We start from the raw sequence: 20735 nt of genomic DNA, 5'->3' as shown, positions 1-20735 counted from the left end.
ATGTATGAAATTTGATTTAGCATCACCTTATGCTAGATGGGCAGAGGACGTACAGGTATTTCAGCTATTTTTGAAAAACCTTCATAGGGTGGGGATGAGAGAGATTTGGATCAGAAACATTGGGCCACTACTGCAAATCTTTCCCCCAGGAGCCATCCTGCATGTGATTAGTGCCACTGAAGACTCTGCATCTGTGATCCTGATCCTGCACAAAACATGTACGTGCTTCACTTCACACACTGAGTAGTCCCATTGAAAGTTTGAGCATGTGTAAGTACTTGTAGGATCAGAGCTGACAAAGGTAATTATATGTTCAGAATCTGGGATAACGTCAGCGGGACTATATATATGTAAAGCCCTTTGTTTTCAGTTTTTACTGAATTTCACTAAAAAAATCCCAGGGTTTGAAAAAGCAAATATTCAGGTTTTGCCTATTTTTAACCCCAATTTTGCAAGTGCTGGCTGAACTCCCTGGCCCTTGCTCCCCACTCGCAGACTGCCTGCCAGATGGCACAAGGCATCTGCACAGAAGAGAGCCAGCTGGTGGCTGCTGCTTTGGTGCAGTGGGGGAGCATGATGGGCAAGGAACCGGGTCCTGGCTGCTTAGAGGGCCTCTCTGCTAATCTTGCTCCCCTCACCCAGCTCCCTGCCCATCTTATTCCCCCAGTGCACAGTTTGGGGGAGTGAAATGGGTGGGGAAGTCCTGGCAGCAGGGCCCGACCATCGCTGCAGCATTAGGCCTGTAGGGATTGGAAGGTTCCTCTAACCACATACACATCCACTGCCTCCAATAAATAGCAGGCACTCTTCACCCCACTGGCTCTTCATTTTCTTTTCTTTTTTTATTTGATTTTCACACTTAAAATATTTTTTTATTAACACTGATAAATTCCTGGGAAACTTTAAAGAAAATAGAACCCCATGACAAAGGGCCTTATGTATATATGTAAGAGCCACTCCCATCAAGAAAGGTTTTCTTGCAGGACTCGCCCTTTGCTCTCTGCATGGAAGAGGTTACCCCAAGGCCACCAGTTCAGACCATATAGTTTTGGTGAATAAATGTTGATTCATGAGTTTGCAGCCTGTGATTTTTCCATAGGGAGTCGGGAAGATATAATGTATTCCTCCTGATTCAAAAAGAAATTCTTAAAACATCAGAGGACATACATCCCCAACTAATATTCAATTAAACTATCTTTTAAAGGGTTGTTTCTACAGCAGCCTGTCCATTGTTGATTACAGAGGTAAACAAAGCCTGTAATGTGCAGATCAACTCTTTATTTGATGAAAGAAGGAAAGGTGAGGAATACCAGAAAAATGCAGGGGTGGATTTTCCAATTAGAGATGAGATGGCAAATTAACTTGTGAGGATGAGCAAAGGTAGCACCCAGTGTGAGACTGGGGAAGGGCTGAGCTGGTGTAGCTGAAGAGGCAGCAGGCACTGGGGGTAGTGGAGTTAGTGGAGAGGGCTGCAGGTTTTGTGCAGTTTAAAAGCTGCTGTCCTACTTCTCCCCCTTCCTTCTTTCACCAGCTCCCCTCTTCCCCTTAGCCTCCCACACTCCAATAGCCTCATTATATTTTCCATACACAAAGATCAAACTCAAACTTTCAGTCCAATCGGCTTTTATTTTAGATGAATGAAACCAAGGAAGAACAAATGTTAAGTCTGCATGAGACGAAGAGCATGCTGTGAGAGTGTGTGGATGTGGGTGTGACTGAGATAGTAAGGATGTGTGCCTCCAAACCAGTAGCGGCCCCCTTGATATGCCTCAAAGTGACCTCTCCCCACAACAGAGAAACAGTAGCCAGGAAGACTCCTTACGGGTACAAATGGAGCACACAAAACACAGATTCACACTTCTCCTTACAGGGACATAATTATATACATCACACCTCAGGATCCCACCTTGTGTCAACTCAGACTTCACGGTCAGAAGAGACCATCATGATCATCTAGTCTGTCCTTCTGCACATTGCAGGCCACAGAACCTCACCCACCCACTCCTGTAATAGACCCCCAACCTCTGGCTGAGTTACTGAAGTTCTCAAATCATGGTTTAAAGACTTCAAGTTACAGAGAATCCACCACTTACACTAGTTTAAACCTGCAAGTGACCTGTGCCCCAATCTGCAAAGGAAGGTGAAACCCCCGCAGAGTCTCTGACAATCTAACCCAGGGAGAAATGCCTTCCCAATCCCAAATATGGTGATCACTTAGACCCTGAACATGTGGGCAAGACCCACCGGCTAGACACCTGGGAAAGAATTCTCTGTAGTAACTCAGAGCGCTGCCCATCCAGTGTCCCATTACCACCCCTCCTTCCCCTCAGGAACCAACCCCATGCACTTGCTTATTTTCCTGCACTGCCCTCTAGACACCTCCCTTGTCTGTACAACCCCCCTTCCTCTCAAGACAACTCCCATGCTTCTCCCATCCTGCTACTCAAGAATCCCCATGATCCTTTTATACTTTCCTCACAAAATATCCATGCCCTCCTCCAAGGTGTTCTTATATCTCCCTCCATCCCACCCCACCCATCTTCTCAGGATTCCCCTTTTTCTCTAGCAAAAGTTGGACATGTAATTCACCACCCACTACAATGCCACCATTGGTAACAACAGTGGAAACACTAGTGCAGACAGAGCTTAGGTGTTATCACCATCCTGTTGATTGCAACTGTCTGGCATGTGTACAGACCTCTACAGCTATTTAAACATCTATAAACATTATAGTCTCTCCAAGTCATATAATTGCAGTTCCTTTCATTGTAGTCTGTACAAATGTCATTGAAGAGAAACTTGCCACTCACATGCTTGTAAGTTTCTGCTATTAAGAATGAGGTTTCATCACATCCCAGAACTTTTAGAGATTTTAAATGGGTGGGGGTTTGGACTTGAATTCCTAATATCTTCCATATTCTGCAACATAATTTTACAAGTATTTAACCTTTAAAAAGAGAAACCAATAATATTGTTTATTAGAACATATTTTCTACAGTGCTCTCTTCACAGAAAAGGAAGAAGAAAAAACTCTACTTTAATTAAATTCATATCCGCTTGGTATTTACCCAGTGAGCCCAGAGAACAATCTACTTTCAAATCAGCGGCACAAACTATCTGTTGGTGAGATAAGAGATACTAATAACCTATTAGTGATGAATAATGAATATACCAAAGCTATCCATTGTACGCTACAGCCAGAATTTCAAAAGCTTGTACAGACAACTGGACAGTATGGGAGGCTAAAAGAATGGAGTTGGTTGCCATATGAGCTCAAGGGCTCTGTGCTGAGATGGGATAAGGGAGTAAATTGGTCAAAGGGGCAGTTCTGGGGTGGGGTTAAGGTGCGTGGTGCTAAAATGGTTACATCTGAAAATCCTGCAGGTTCTCCCCCATGTAGCACAGTGCCTCTGAGATAGTCGTGCCATAGGCATGACTTATTCAGCAGGAGCAAGTTGACACCCCTCTGCCCAAGAGAACATGAGGCAGCCAACCCCAGGAGAATCATCCAGCCTTTAGTGGCTAATCCTCCTTACATGCTCTTCCACAAGGATAAAATGGAACTGCATCCTCATCCCCATTGTATTCCTAAAGTAATCACGGATTCCATCCAAATCACACCACCGGTTTACCCATTATCATCCCTAACTCACATTCACTGCCAGCTCAGACATGCCAGAGGCTAAGAAGGCCCATAAGGAGCTGCTACTTTAATAAAACTAAAATATGCTATAAATTCCCCAGATTAGTTGTGATTTATGATGACAGAATCAGGCTAGATCATCCCAACACTTGTCAAAATGGGTTAAGTCCTGTATGGAAACATGCTATGAGCTAGTGCTTAACTAGGTTCGACGGGGACAGGTGAGCAAGGCCCACAGGTAAGTGGGGAACATGGAGACCTGGGAGATGGGTCGGAAATGAGAGGAAGTGTGGGCTGTATTGGCAGAGCGAAAGGAGGGTCAGGACAAAAGTGGGAGGCAAGATCAAACCAGTATCTTAGATGCCTATATACAAATGCGAGAAGTATGGGTAATAAGCAGGAAGAACTGGAAGTGCTAATAAATAAATACAACTATAACATTGTTGGCATCACTGAAACTTGGTGGGATAATACACATGATTGGAATGTTGGTGTGGATGGGTACAGCTTGCTCAGGAAGGATAGACAGGGGAAAAAGGGAGGAGGTGTTGCCTTATATATTAAAAATGTACACACTTGGACTGAGGTGGAGATGGACATAGGAGACGGAAGTGTTGAGAGTCTCTGGGTTAGGCTAAAAGGGGTAAAAAACAAGCGTGATGTCATGCTAGGAGTCTACTACAGGTCTAACCAGGTGGAAGAGGTGGATGAGGCTTTTTTTAAACAACTAACAAAATCATCCAAAGCCCAAGATTTGGTGGTGATGGGGGACTTCAACTATCCAAATATATGTTGGGAAAATAACACAGCAGGGCACAGACTATCCAACAAATTCTTGGACTGCATTGCAGACAACTTTTTATTTCGGAAGGTTGAAAAAGCTACTAGGGGGGAAGCTGTTCTAGACTTGATTTTAACAAATAGGGAGGAACTCGTTGAGAATTTGAAAGTAGAAGGCAGCTTGGGTGAAAGTAATCATGAAATCATAGAGTTTGCAATTCTAAGGAAGGGTAGAAGGGAGAACAGCAAAATAGAGACAATGCATTTCAGGAAGGCGGATTTTGGTAAGCTCAGAGAGCTGATAGGTAAGGTCCCATGGGAATCAAGACTGAAGGGAAAAACAACTGAGGAGAGTTGGCAGTTTTTCAAAGGGACACTATCAAGGGCCCAAAAGCAAGCTATTCCACTGGTTAGGAAAGATAGAAAATGTGGCAAAAGACCACCTTGGCTTAACCACGAGATCTTGCATGATCTAAAAAATAAAAAGGAGTCATATAAAAAATGGAAACTAGGACAGATTACAAAGGATGAATATAGGCAAACAACACAGGAATGCAGGGGCAAGATTAGAAAGGTAAAGGCACAAAATGAGCTCAAACTAGCTACAGGAATAAAGGGAAACAAGAAGACTTTTTATCAATACATTAGAAGCAAGAGGAAGACCAAAGACAGGGTAGGCCCACTGCTCAGTGAAGAGGGAGAAACAGTAACAGGAAACTTGGAAATGGCAGAGATGCTTAATGACTTCTTTGTTTCGGTCTTCACCGAGAAGTCTGAAGGAATGCCTAACCTAGCGAATGCTAATGGGAAGGGGGTAGGTTTAGCAGATAAAATAAAAGAACAAGTTAAAAATCACTTAGAAAAGTTAGATGCCTGCAAGTCACCAGGGCCTGATGAAATGCATCCTAGAATACTCAAGGAGCTAATAGAGGAGGTATCTGAGCCTCTAGCTATTATCTTTGGAAAATCATGGGAGACGGGAGAGATTCCAGAAGACTGGAAAAGGGCAAATATAGTGCCCATCTATAAAAAGGGAAATAAAAACAACCCAAGAAACTACAGACCAGTTAGTTTAACTTCTGTGCCAGGGAAGATAATGGAGCAAGTAATTAAGGAAATCATCTGCAAATACTTGGAAGGTGGTAAGGTAATAGGGAATAGCCAGCATGGATTTGTAAAGAACAAATCATGTCAAACCAATCTGATAGCTTTCTTTGATAGGATAACGAGTCTTGTGGATAAGGGAGAAGCTGTAGATGTGGTATACCTAGACTTTAGTAAGGCATTTGATACGGTCTCGCATTATATTCTTATCGATAAACTAGGCAAATACAATTTAGATGGGGCTACTATAAGGTGGGTGCATAACTGGCTGGATAACCGTACTCAGAGAGTTGTTATTAATGGTTCCCAATCCTGCTGGAAAGGCATAACAAGTGGGGTTCCGCAGGAGTCTGTTTTGGGACCGGCTCTGTTCAATATCTTCATTAACGACTTAGATATTGGCATAGAAAGTATGCTTATTAAGTTTGCGGATGATACCAAACTGGGAGGGATTGCAACTGCTTTGGAGGACAGGGTCATAATTCAAAATGATCTGGACAAATTGGAGAAATGGTCTGAGTTAAACAGGATGAAGTTTAACAAAGACAAATGCAAAGTGCTCCACTTAGGAAGAAAAAATCAGTTTCACACATACAGAATGGGAAGAGACTGTCTAGGAAGGAGTACGGCAGAAAGGAATCTAGGGGTTATAGTGGACCACAAGCAAAATATGAGTCAACAGTGTAATGCTGTTGCAAAAAAAGCAAACATGATTCTGGGATGTATTAACAGGTGTCTTGTGAGCAAGACACGAGAAGTCATTCTTCCGCTCTACTCTGCTCTGGTTAGGCCTCAGCTGGAGTATTGTGTCCAGTTCTGGGCACCGCATTTCAAGAAAGATGTGGAGAAATTGGAGAGGATCCAGAGAAGAGCAACAAGAATGATTGAAGGTCTTGAGAACATGACCTATGAAGGAAGGCTGAAAGAATTGGGTTTGTTTAGTGTGGAAAAGAGAAGACTGAGAGAGGACATGATAGCAGTTTTCAGGTATCTAAAAGGGTGTCATAAGGAGGAGGGAGAAAACTTGTTCACCTTAGCCTCTAAGGATAGAACAAGAAGCAATGGGCTTAAACTGCAGCAAGGGAGGTCTAGGTTGGACATTAGGAAAAAGTTCCTGTCAGGGTGGTTAAACACTGGAATAAATTGCCTAGGGAGGTTGTGGAATCTCCATCTCTGGAGATATTTAAGAGTAGGTTAGATAAATGTCTATCAGGGATGGTCTAGACAGTATTTGGTCCTGCCATGCGGGCAGGGGACTGGACTTGATGACCTCTCGAGGTCCCTTCCAGTCCTAGAATCTATGAATCTATGAATCCCAGTCCCTGAAAGCCCCAGAGCACATTTTACTAGATTCCAGATACATTTGGCATGTTCCCATTGTGGAAATAAAAACAGCTGTTGCCTGGAGTTCAGGCCACCCTTTTGTGCAGGATTATCTTCTCCACCTGACCTCAGAAGTTAAAAATGTCCACATTCACCATTCAGTGACGACTCCTTCTTACCCCCAACACCTTAGGGTTTTGTTCCTGCTTGTGAATCTCAAAAGTGTGAGGGATCTGCATTGACAGCACTTGAAAGAAGAAAAGTTACTCACCTGTACCTGAGTTCTTTAAATAGATTGTAAACATAGATCCACCCTCTACTTCCCATGCATATTTCTTTACTGTTTGTATTGGATCCTGTGGGTGTAGAAGAATTTAGAGAGCCTTCAAAATACACTTTACCTTTCATGGAACATTATGCAGCTTCCCAACAGCCAGAGCTTTCCATAGGGTTCCAGGTTAGGTGTGGAGTACATGGGTGTGTCCCCAGAAGTGTGTATCTGTAATCTACTCAAAGAATCCATGTGCTGCCATAGTACTGTGATCCTAGCATTAAAGGTAAAAATAAGACTATTGCAAAACAGTAGAAAACACAGGCAGGCATATTACGTTTTAATGTGTATAATTTGAGTACATAGAGCAGTCAATGGATAAAGACATAGTAAACTTACTTTCCCTGGTATAGCATTCTTTAAATTCTCATATATTCTTTAGTCGAAGAAACCTCCATCAGCGCCCTAACACTGAATTTGTGTCAATATTCTAAATTAAAAAACATATGTCATACTAGCTATCTGTGTTAGCTTCTACTAAGTGCAGAGGTACAGTGCACCGAAAGTACAGCCTCTGTAATGCTATCACATCTCACAGAGGTGTTGTGAGTCTTAACATTTTAACAGCTTGTGCTACTTCAGAACGTGGCCTAGTGGACAGAGCACTAGCCCAGGACTCAGAAAACCTGCGTTCTGTTCCAAGTTCTGCTGCTGGGTTACCTTAGGCAAGTCACTGTTTCTCTGCATCTTAGTGTTGCCATTTGTAAAATGGGGACAATGATATACTTACCTCCTTTATAAAGCACTGTGTGATGTACTGAAACAAAGCCCTGTAAAAGAGCTAGGTAAAATTATCAAAAGAAAGGTGATAATTGCAAAAAAGTATTATTTTTAGGAAGAGCACATCCAAATAGGTCCTCTCATGCTCAATTCCAATACAAAAATGATGCTAGAACTTTCAAAGTACTCAGGCTCACAATAATTTTCCAGCAAGAAGCAGGTCAGGAAATTGCTTTAGTTGCTTCCTCTTTCAATTTTTCTAGAATGTCTTAAAGTATTAAATGAATTCTCTTCATTTATAATTGCTTTACAATATACATATTTGAATAGTTGTACATCCATAGACTGCACTCACTCTGAAAGCTACAGAAATAGTCAACTAAATTGTACTATAGTTTCTCATAGAGTTACATCTTCCTTATGTTGAGAGAACAATCCCATAAGGAACAATGGTGTGGTTTCTCTTCAGAAGCAGCTCTCCAACTTACAAGATAGGAATCCCGCATAACACCTTATATGCAAAATTTAAGGACAGCAAAATAGGTTCTCCTTTTGAAACATATTGCTTTATCAGATCATATTACACACAAGTAAAACAATCTGTGGCCACCCACAGACGCCACAATCATCAGCAGATTCTGCTTGGAAAAGCGACAACTAAGCGGGGGAGGGGGCCGGGAGAGGATGATAGAGGTCTATAAAAGCATGACTGATGTGGAGAAAAAATGTTATTTACCCCATCACATAACACAAGAACTAGGGATCACCCAATAAAATTAATAGGCTACAAGTTTAAAGCAAACATAAGGAAGCAGGTCTCCACAAAACACACAGTCAACTCATTGCCAGGGCATGTTGTGAAGATCAAAAATATAACTGGGTTCAAACAAGAATTAGAGAAGTTCATGGAGGATAGCTCCATCAATGGCTATTTCCCAAGATGGTCAGGGACCCTAAACCTCTCAGACTGAATGACAGGGGAAAGATCACTTGAAATTGCCCTGTTCTGTTCACTCCTTTTGGAGCATGTGGCATTGGCCACTGTCAGAAGACAGGATACTGGGCTAGATGGACCATTGGTCTGATCCAGCATGGCCATTCTTATGTTAAGGAATCCCACAGAGTGAGGGAGATTTGAAAACCAGGTCATTGCTACTGTTCTCAATTGCACTACTTTCTCTGGTTCCAAATATGCTTTTATATTGAATGTGTGCAACTAAACACAAATTGGGACATATTCAGCAGAGTGCACAGGGAACTCAGAATGAGAAAACTTCTGTTATTTTAATGGGTATTTTGTGCCTGATTTCCCCCGCAGCATGCTGAAAAGGTAATTGTCAGAGTGGTGTGTGGAATTTTTCCCCCCCAAAAATTACAATAAATACTTTATTCCAAAGTGCTTTGCTACTCTGAAATTGGACTTTGGAACTCAGGACATTTGCTCATCTAAACAGGATTTCAGAAACATAGTACAGTATATTCACCTTTGGAAATAAGTGCATCAATGGATGCTTTGTAAAAAGCTTAATCTAAAACAAATTCTGAGCATTTTGTGTGTCTAATATTTTATAATAATTTTGTTTCTATTGTATTTCAAAAGGTGCTTGGGGCTCTGTGGAACACACAAAACCAAATTAAATGTACAATAAAAACATCATTAAAATCCATCTTCTTAATTCAGGCAGATCAATGCAAATTAGAATGTCTATTAAAAAAAGAAGTGAGAAAGAGATAGAAGAACAAACAGGAAGCCTAACAATGGTCATTGGAAAAATACAGCTTCAGGTAAAAAAAAGAAACGGAATTGTTTTTTTTAAAAGGGGGATGGGGATGGGCTTGAGAAAGTTCCACAATGTAGTAGCACCCATGAGAAAACAAATGTAACTGCTTTTTGACTTAAGATGGCAATGTTGGGATTGGTAGTGGGGGGTAGAGACAGAACACGAACAAATTCCTGTCAGGATGATACTTAAGGTCTCAATTATAGCCAGGATCTATGCAGCTAAGGGCTTTAAAAGCCAATGGTATCAACATGAAGTCAATAAACCACTTTATAGCAGCCAATATAAACAGCCAAGGGAGGTGTTATATGCTTGAACCAGTGAGCAAACAAACTGTTTTATTCTAAACAAGCTGTAAATGAAAAAGTGAAGCCTTCTGTAAACCCTGCTAAGAGGAAATTACTGTAATCAAGCCTTGTGGTCAGGAGGCCATGTAGTATTGTCGCAAGGTCATGAAGGGGTAAACAATGGAACCGCCTGCACAAATCATGTAGCTAAGAAATAGACCTTTGTTGCATTCTGTGGAAAGGATGTGCTTTGAATTAATACCTGGATCTTTATCTTGGTTCACTGCCTTCAAAGAAAGACCCTCAATAAGTCCCCAATCCAGCAGCCAACCACTTATCAGCACATGTTTAATTTTAAGCATGCGAGTAATTCTATTAAAGTCCATTGCTGGATCACAGCCTAAGTGGGGACCAAAAAAATAAAACAAACAAACAAACAAACAAACCTCCTCATCACTGCTTCCTCTACCCATTAGCAAGACTTCTATTTTTCAGTGTGAGGACAAGACAACTTTGATGCACAAGTAACCCACTGGTCTGCAGGTGTTACACTTCCCCATCTGTGCCTGATCTACAGAAGATGCAAGTCTGTTGCAGGCTTCAGCTACAGAGCCTATTTCTTTAACTTAAGCTATAAATACTCAGGCTTTTAGTTATGGAGGGCCCCGTTTCAATCTGCAGTCTGTTGGCCAAGATGGCAGCAGCCACCCTGCTTTGTTCAGTACACAGGATGGACATATGAGGGGACAGAATTATGGGCAATTATAAATCTGGTGTTTGCTAACTTTCAGGTGCCCGACTTTGCCACTTAAATACATTCTTTTAATGGAGTTTTTGTATGTGATACATTATAGGGCAAATCATCACGCAATTAATATATACTATATAGTATGTACATTAGTGGCAAAAAGTGTTTACTGGATAAAGTGCTGTGAAATGCATACTAAATATTTGTCCAAAATGCTTTTCTTTTCTCCCTTTAAAGATTAAAATAGAATCCAAAGGAGTACCGAGTCAAATTTACCACTTCAAGGCCACATTGACTTCTTTGTCCCATGTCTGGAAGGGAACCCAATGTGCCTTGAGCATTTGAACAGGGGAAGAGGGATGCTGAGGAGATAGGTCCAGAAAATACCCTAAACTTCTAGCAGAAATGTGAAAAATTCATAGTTCAATAGGATTTGGGGTGGATCTCTCGAGAGGGGACTGAGGCAGAACTGGGAGAACAGCATTTTTTGATATATGCTCCACAAACAGCATCATAGAATGAGTCCTAAAACCCCTGAGTACTGCACAAGCACTTGGACCACTCTGAACTTCTGATCCATAGCTTCTATCTAGCAGGAGGAGTGCACAGTCAGGTACTGAGGGGACAAATAGCAGTCTTGGTACTGAGCCAGCATGCTGTATGGAGAAGAGAAGCAACACAGAGGCAGGCCATCTGCATGGATGTCACAAGACCTGAAGGCCAGGGCTCCCCCAGAATTTTGATCTCCATGCAATTAGAAGACCAGACCAGACCCTTTGACCATTCCACCCATCTGCCAACTCATCCTAAAAGGGACCAGGGAGGGAAGAAACCAGCTTTTCTAGTGCTAGAAACACATGGAGAGTGGTTCAATTTCTCAACTTCCATGTGTTTTTGTGCAAAGGGTGTGTGTAGGGGGGGGAAATTTGGTCCTAGAGCACCATTAGAACACTCTATTTCAAGTTCTAATAATAATACCTAGCTCTTATAAAGTGCTTTTCATCTTGAGATCTCAAAGCACTTTACAACAGAGGTCAGTATCATTATACTCCTTTTACTCATGGGGAAATTTAGGCACAGGAAGGTGAAATGAATCGCACAAGATCAGTCAGACTATCAGCAGAGCTAGAAATTGAACCCAGGCCTCCTGAGTCCCTGTTCAGAGCCCTATGCCCTAGGCTATACTGTCTCCCTAATGTCAATGCTGGTAAATATCCTGTTATAAATAATTGTTTGAGAGTTTGTTCTTTTGTTGGATTTGTACTCTAACACCTCCTGGAATTCACTGGCATCAAAACAATTAGTTTAATAAACATTTTTGCAACAATATTCTTTACATGTATTTATAAACGTATGGACTGTTTCATGGCATACACACCCATTGATATTTAGAGCAACTAAATTTTTTTTTTCATAAAGTTCATATTCAGGCAGTGAAATGACTCTTTCATGCTGAAAAGTTTTCCCACTAGCTTTGCACTTGTGAGGCCTAGTGTAACTTCTGTTTATATTCCTGACAATTTGTCAATCTGTCATACAAAGTTATGGAAGCTCTTCTACATTGCATCTGACATCTGTCAACAGAATGACTGAAAATCGTGATCTTTAAATCAACATCGCTCAAAGGGGAGCTAATTACATTTTAAATCTTTAGGGTCCATAGGATTTAGAAGTCAGACATCAAGAATTATTAAACAAAAGGAGACTGATAGTCTTTTCCCCGTGCTTTATTGATTACTGTGGATTTTTATGACATCCTAACTCTATAGAACCATGTCTTTATATGAATGATGAGGAAGTTTTGCTAAGCCGTTATGCTATTAAAGCGCTTTGAAGGAAAATTGCTTCCCCCTTGTGTCCCTCCCATGAGTGCAGTACTGGCAAGAAATGATTTCTACTTGCACCAGTAGGGACAATCAGAATCTATGACTCTGTGAAGGCATCTAAAGAGCCACTGTCATGAAGAGTATGAGCAGGTTGGTGATGGAGATGCAACGGGAGCACTGTTCCGGTGGGAGGGAGAGGCAGAGTTATTTACATTGTGAAGCACTGTCTCATGCACCTGAAGCAAAATCAGCCAGAACCTGTTGGGGAAGGAGAGGAGGAGAGAGATGTTGTACGTGGTGGGTGCTTGTGGTGGGAGTGGGAAGAATTGTTAATATAGCAGGTAGGAACCTAACCAAAACTGTGAGCCAGTGGAAGATAGATGGAAGAGGTGCCAACCATGATTCTGCACAAGGAATGGAGGGACTGGAAGGCTTCCTGTAGGGAGGCATGATATGGAAGCACACATTCCCTTCTAAAACTGAGAAGTTATCAGAGTAAAAGACATCTGGGACAAGACCATTGTTTCATAATCTGAGGGGCAATCCAAACCAGGAGGGATTGGATCACCACTTGCTCTGTAACCCTGAGTGCCTCAGTTTCCCTCACCCAGACCAGTGAAGATTTACCACTGCCTAAGGTGTGAAAACACACCACTTACCATTTTGAGTCTACCTTGCTCTCAGTGGAGTTCTGGCCCCCAGTTTTCTTAGCTGTGCAAGAGACTCATCATTCCCAGAAGTCTTCCCAGCTCTGAGTGCTGGCTCATAGCTATTTACCTAGCTGTGCCAGGGTCCCACCACTCTTAGCAAATCCTGTGCCACAGCACTTTCTCGCTGTGCTTCAGTTTCCCTGCTTTCAGCAGTGCCCCACTCTATGTGCTCTTATAATACAGTAATATTGTATTCAATCAGTTGACTCATTTGCTTATCACTTGAGGTTCAGCCCCCACCCCCATCTTTATAGACCCCAGCTGGCCTTTTAAATGGATTCTACCTTCCAAAGCAAAGTTTATTCAAGCTGTGAGGAAAGCAACATGGAGTCTGGTAGTGAAGGAAGCACCATGCTCTCTCTTCCCTCACTTGTATTTGCTGAAATGCAAGTTGTTCTGTTTCCTGCCATCTCCTTCCACTGCTGTCTTCATGGTTCTGTTTAGTGCTTATATGTAATTTGAGGTAAACACACATTCCTTTGTTTAGGACAGACCTGTTTAACAACTCCCCCGAAATACCTGGTTTACACACACTTTAGTCCTAATTCTACCCTATATCCATAGCTCCTAACCCTCACCGTGTACCTATATCAGGCAAGAACACTGATAATTAGACAGATGTTAGTTTTCAAGTAGGTTTCACGAGGCATATTGTTTACACTAATGTGTAGGGTATGAATAGAGGGGGCTTAGTGTCACACATTCTCACCATTTTGGGAAGTTATAGAAGAGGTTACTCCTTCCAAGGAACAGAACATGGCCTACACCAAAAGCCTCCTGCTTTCACAGCATAGACTCAGCCACTTAGGGAGAGAAGAGGAATACCATATCACCTTTCCCAATGAGTCCAGTTTGAATGCAAACTGTAACCTGAAAAAGTTTGTTGATTGCAAGACAAAAAAATTATTCTCACAATTCATTGATGCAAAAAATATGCTAACAAAGCACTGCTGGTACCTACATGCACATTGAACTCCAACCAAGGATAGTTCTGAGGATAGGACTGAGTTGAACATTTCACATAGCTCTCATTAATGCTGTACAATAAAAGCCTACAACAAGGAAGGAAAGATTATCCTGACCTGTGTTTGTCAGACTGTAGTGTTAGCCTCTCTGAAGACAGCCATTCCAAATGGTAGAAATGGGATGTTTGGTGAAGAGATGAAGAGAAGATTGGAAAAAGTGACAGTTTTATTTGCTGGGAATCTGACAAAGCCAGAAAGAATTGAGTACACTGCTAAAGTATTAATTCAACAGAATAGATGATTCCTAATGTGCTTAGAACCTGGAACTGGAAGTTAACTAGCAAAAAACAAAAACAAAAAACAAAACACCTAGCCTACAATCTGAACTCCAAGTTTCATATACAATTGACAAATTGCAACCTTCCCCCATCCCTTCCCCCCAGATATATGCTTCCAGTGAAGGGTCTCCCCAATATCCTCCTCAATATCCCATTGAAAATAAATTTAGACTAAGGAAGATTTGAGGGATTTTCCTTCTAATTATGGGAGTAATTGTAACAGTCTTGGAAAATCTTGTAAGCAGCTGTTTATAGATCCTCCTCCATTGACAAAAACTTGTACATTTAATACAGTTACTTACTGGATCTGTGGCTAATCTGGTCCTATGGGAAATATTTCCCAAATTCTACTTAATCCCTCTTTAGCTATTTAAAAAAAATAAAATAGACTCTTGACATTGTTACAAAAATAATCCTAAATGTATTTAGAGATCCATCAATAAGCAGGTAACTCCCACAGATGTCAAGAGATTGCTGAATTTCATAAAAAGGCAGCTAGATCAGATCAAAGCATAGTATTACTCGCTCAAATATCCTGAAAATTTTATAGTGATGCATGGGCTTCTTCCCAGACCTAGCAAAAGATTAATAAAGAATATCATAATATTACAGATTTTTGTGCTAAAGAGAAAAAATCTGCTCTCTATTATCTGTAATAGGCATTTAGTCCCCATCTGTTTCTTATGATGTCTTCCAAGGTTCTAAAATCAAGTTTACTGTTGATCAGTATCAGAGTGAAAGATCAATTTTAATTATCTTAACTGAAGTTTTAGTGTGAAGGCTGCTTTTTATTATTCATAGAAAGGCCACTGTCTCTTCTTGACTAAAACCGAATCTCTAGACGGTTAATTCTGGTAAACTACCTACGTGTATTATTCAAATTTAAAAATAAATCTAAAGAGTGAATAACAGCAGAATCACTCAGCATATTGCATCTGCAAACTAACCAATCTTGTTGCTGTCTATGCTGATAAGAAGGCAAATATAACATGGGCCATATCAGAGTTAAGTGCAATTGTCAAAAAGGTAACTAAATGCAAACTATTGTGCTAAAGCACCACTCCATGACCCAATTCTGTAATACTTATGTGGGAAAGTCTCCCACTGACGTTAATGGTCTTTTAATTCAATGGAAGTTTTGCCAATAGAGATACAAGACTGGGCCATTGGAGGAGATTTGAAATTCACAAAAAAGTCAGGAAAGGAAGAGTTATAGTTGTTATGGGCACCATAACTCTGCCACTTTACACATATATAAAGGCATAAAAGTTATATATAATTGTGGCTGTTATGGTCATTGTGGGAACCATAACTTGAAACTCCTGATTTTTGTGCATTTAAAACCTAATGCTTAGCACTGCATTCATGTTTGCATTTTGGGAACTCATTGCATTTTTCATTCTCCAATGTTTTTCTTTAACACAGATACCTGGTACTCTTCCAACTCATTACCTGAGTCTGTCTGGTATCAACCCCAAACAAAAATCATTGTTGGTTTGGGTTCTACTCATTCATTATTTTCTGTGAATATGTTTTTTAATGATTCTTTTAAAGTTTACTGGCAAGAAGTACCCACATAAACCTGGCACAGGGTGGTTTTTACCATTCAAAGAAAATAAAGGAACACAGGACTCGTCAATTTGGGCAACAATTTTCAGATGAATAGTTTATTCACCAAAAAATGCAGTTTCAGTTGACCCAAAACTATTTGTGAATTTGACACAAATTTACTAAATAGTTTCAGCCCTGTCCCCCTCAAAAAAGATTTGTGGGACTCAGATGTGTGGTGTGGCCTCCCTTATAACTTTTAGCCAATTGGTTAAAGCACTTACCTGACATGCAGTAAACATGTGTTCAGTTTCCCCCTCTGCCTCATGTGGAAAAGGGATCTGAGAACTTTGGTCTTCCTGATTGCAAAAGAGGGACCTAAGCCACGGGGCTATGGAATATGGTAGTATAGGTCTTTCTCGCTCTCTCCTGTTAAAGCTATTCTTTTGTGTACAAATAATTAAATTGTCTGGATCATGAACTTGAACTTGAGTCTCCCATATCCTAGGTGAGTCCCCTATAAAGTCATTGTCTCTCTCTCTCTCTCTCTCTCTCTCTCTGGCTTAATGACTATTCATTGTCATTATGAATGACATGGCTGGTCTTCTCTGATGAGGACTATCTTTAGGAGGACTGCTAAGGCATTTGTGACTAGGAAAGTTAATAGAACCTTCAACTGGGACCAGAACGCAGGTCGACTGACTCCCAGTCCCATGCTTTAAACACAAGACCATGCTGCCTAGAAAAGTCACTGCCTGCTTTTCATGCTGAATGATATTCAGATCGCCATTCAGTGAGCTCTCCTTGAATGTGCTGGTTTGATGTCCTCAGATAGTTTCTGAAACTGACACCCAGGGCCAGATTCCCCATTGTGTTACTGCATTTTTATGCCATTGTAACACCATGGATTTAAACAGTGTTAAACCTGCATCAAACCGGAGTAACACAGTGGTGAATCAGGCCTAGACTGAATAGATGTTCCAGAATCAGCCCTTTGGAGATAGCACTGGGAAATCCCAACTCCAAGGCTGCCAGCTAGAGCAGTTAAATCACAGGGCTCCATGCTGCTGGCTATTCCCTGAGGAAGAGAATTAAAAGAAAATGTTCTGGTCAGTTTTGAATGATGAAAATCATCAGGGAGTTTTAGACAGTGACATGGAAATCATAGTGAATGCTTCCTTAGCTGAAAGTAATATTCTCTAACTGGTTGATATTTTTAGTTTAGAATGCTCGACTGAAGCACATACACAAGAAATAGTGAAGGGAAATGGACTCCTGACCTCAGGACTCAGTATATGGAGTGAAGTGTGTCAGATCTAATTTATCAAAACAGGAAACAAGCCTAATGAAAGGGAAAGGATGGTTCAGTGTAATTAGCAGATGGAAGAAGGGACACTTCAGTGTGTTGGGGAGAAAAAAGGGCAAGAGATGAAAGTATCATAAAAGGGCTAGAGGAAAATCTAAAGGGATTGTATAGGAAAAGAAGTGTCCCAGGAAAGTCAAAGCAGCTGGTTGGCTTATGTAACTAGACAAAGGGCCAAATTTTCTTCTCTCTGACACCAGTGTAAATCTGGAGGAACTCCAGTGGAGACAGAATTGCTCAAGATTTACACTGGTGCTGCTGAAAGCAGAATTTGGTCAAAAGTATTTTTAAAAAAACAACTGTGTCTAATTCTGACCTTCTCACACCTGTAGGTCAGGAGCCACTTCACTGCAGTCCATGTGCAAGAGCGGTAGCCATCAGAGCACCCGTCTGTGGTGCAGACATCGTAGGACTTCCCGTCGAAGATGAAGGGGGAGACGCACTTGGCACCGTCGCTGTTGCCGTTGTAGGTGTAGAGAACTACCCGAGAGATACAGAGAGCGCTGGAATGTCTCCGCCAGGCAGGGGCCTCTGGACTCACAGCAACCACCCCAGTGCCAGGGAAAGTGACCCATCCTCCCCCATTCCCACGGAGACTCCTAGCTTTCCCTGGCCCTGCATCCAGGACACCCCCCTTCTCTCATGAAAGCAGGCTCACGGTGCAGCCCTCCAACCTGCTCTCCTCCATCCCTCCTTTGCCAAGGCCCTCGAGAGCGGTCACTGGGCTCATCTCAGCAGGGGACCCATGAGCCCACTGTCCTAACAGCCGACCCACTGCATGGGCACCGGGCATCTCAGGGATGCCCTGCTGGAGGTCCCAGCCCTTACTCACTTCTGCAAGCTGAAGATCCGTCCGATTACTGACCAGCTCCCCCGGGAAAGTGATCACAGCCTGGGGTTTGGAGTGGAGTGGTGCAGCCCAGCAGCTCAGGGCCAGGAGCCACATGGCTAGCGGGGCCAGGAGAGCTCTGTACAGGGATCAGCTGCAAAATATACAAAAAGAGATTTGCACTGAGAGCTGCAGTGCGCCTGCAATAGCACAATGCTTATCCTACAAGAATAGCAGAGCACTTAGGATTTTATGGAAATGCCTTAAGGCAGCGAAGAGGAAAGATGCTGATAAACGTCAGTAAGCTGCTCATTCCAGACAACCATGAGAGCACTCTGAACACACAAGCACTCATCCCATTCATTCTGTACCCACAATTTAGACCAACTACCTTGATGTTTTGACAGAGAGAGCTCCTACAATATATAGTATGGTCAGCTCACCTGCTGCATGCAGTCTCTGCAGGGCACCAGGGGAGACAGAGGAGGCCTTCTGGAGCTAGTTACAGCTCTCTGATCATGCAGTCATTTTATGTCAGCCCCATCTGAGTTTAGAGCAGCCTAAGGGATTGCAGGGGTTGGAGAGTGTAGGAGTCAGCTACTCCACCTCTATACCCATGAGATCACTCCAGCTGGAGAGATGTGACCAGTGTGCACCGCTGGAGCAGTGCAAAGGGAAGGAGCAGAGGCCAAGATCTGTCCCTATATCTGTATGTGTGTGTATATATATCTGTCTTACAGAAACTGGTTGATACCCTCCTCAGAGGAATCTGCCTCAAAACCATTACAAAGCCAACTAGTCAAAGACAATTAGGTTACTGGTCCAATAGCTTCCTTTAGAGAACCTCAGCACTGCTTGCTTGTTTTCTGGTCTCTGCCCAAATGTGGAAAGGGCTACGTTTATATAGTTTCTTTATTTCTCAGCATGTTTACACCAAGCCGGAGATCTGTCAAGCTGGTCAAATTGTATGTGCTATATATTCCCCATGTAGAATATTGGCCATGTCTTGCAGGCAATGTCTCTTCCTCCCTCTAGGACACAGTTTTCAGTAGATACCTATATCATTTCCATTTATGGATTTTAGGCACTATTACCTGTCCAAGTAGGATGTTAAGAGAGAGTTGTAATTTCCACTGAAGAATCAGATGATAAAATCCTGGCCGCACTAAAGACAATGGCAAAATTTCCATTGAGTTCACTGCACTGACTCGGGTCTATATGAGAGGAAGGGAAGATGGAGTATTAGCAGACTGCACTTGGAGAAAGGGCATTAATATGTAAAGAGTCATCCACATATTTCTATTACAGTCAATTAATAATAATAATACTATAATTAATGGAGATATCCCATCTCCTAGAACTGGAAGGGACCTTGAAAGGTCGAGTCCAGCCCCCTGCCTTCACTAGCAGGACCAAGTACTGATTTTACCCCAGATCCCTAAGTGGCCCCCTGAAGGATTGAACTCACAACCCTGGGTATAGCAGGCCAATGCCCCTCTCCCCTCCACAATTATGTGTTGTACATTCCTTTTCAATTTCATTTTTGAAAAAATACCAAAGGCAGTTCTTTATTCAAATGATGGCTGAAGCATGGTCAACCTTTGATGAAATAATCAATTATACATAGGTTCAATTAGGAACAAATGTTGGATCCTATTTGTATTTAAAGCAAGGGAGGAAATTTAGGATGTAGCAAGAAGACAGTCTGGTGTGGATTGTGTCTAGTCTCTTATTTAATTCTTCTGCATCTTTCTGATAAAAGAAGTTAATTACATTGCTAGAAAAGCAGCAAAATGACAAAGAACAAACCTTGATTGACCATCTTTAGTATACACTAGCTGTCTCAAAGACAGAAGGGACACAGTGGCTCTTTCCTGTGAAAACTGCAGTAGAAAGCAATCTAAGAGATAAGTGCATTTTGCACTCCTGGAACAAACAACACAACATCTAACTTTATCGGTGACACAGATTGCGCCATGTTGCTAAAGTGAGAACATTAAATGACAACTGGCTCCAGAGAAATTGATTTTTGTCTTTCTACATTTGGACAGGCAAAGATAAATGTTTTTATTGCACTCTAAACCTAATAGACTAATATACAGTGCTTTCCAAGACTACAGTCTGGAATGGTGAAGAAAAAAATTCTATTTTTATCCAAGAGCTAAGAGCTCATTATGTTGCATTAAAGCATTCAGAAATCTTTAGGGGTACAGCATATTTGTAGGAGCACTTATTTTGTTCTTTGGATAACTGAAGTCTGTCTGTTCTAGTAGATGTGCTTGTTTTCTCAGTGAGAGTTTAATTTTTGTCTGGAGTTAATCAAGGAATGATTATCAGCTCATCTTATAGGGCAGTGGTTCTCAACCAGGGGTTTGGGGTCCCCTGGGGGGCCACGAGCAGGTTTCAGGGGGACCACCAAGTGTTAGGCTTGCTGGGATC

Source organism: Chrysemys picta, chromosome 11 (genome assembly GCF_011386835.1).
Source record: "Chrysemys picta bellii isolate R12L10 chromosome 11, ASM1138683v2, whole genome shotgun sequence".
NCBI classification, from domain to species: Eukaryota; Metazoa; Chordata; order Testudines; family Emydidae; genus Chrysemys; species Chrysemys picta.
This window is presented reverse-complemented; position numbering follows the sequence as displayed.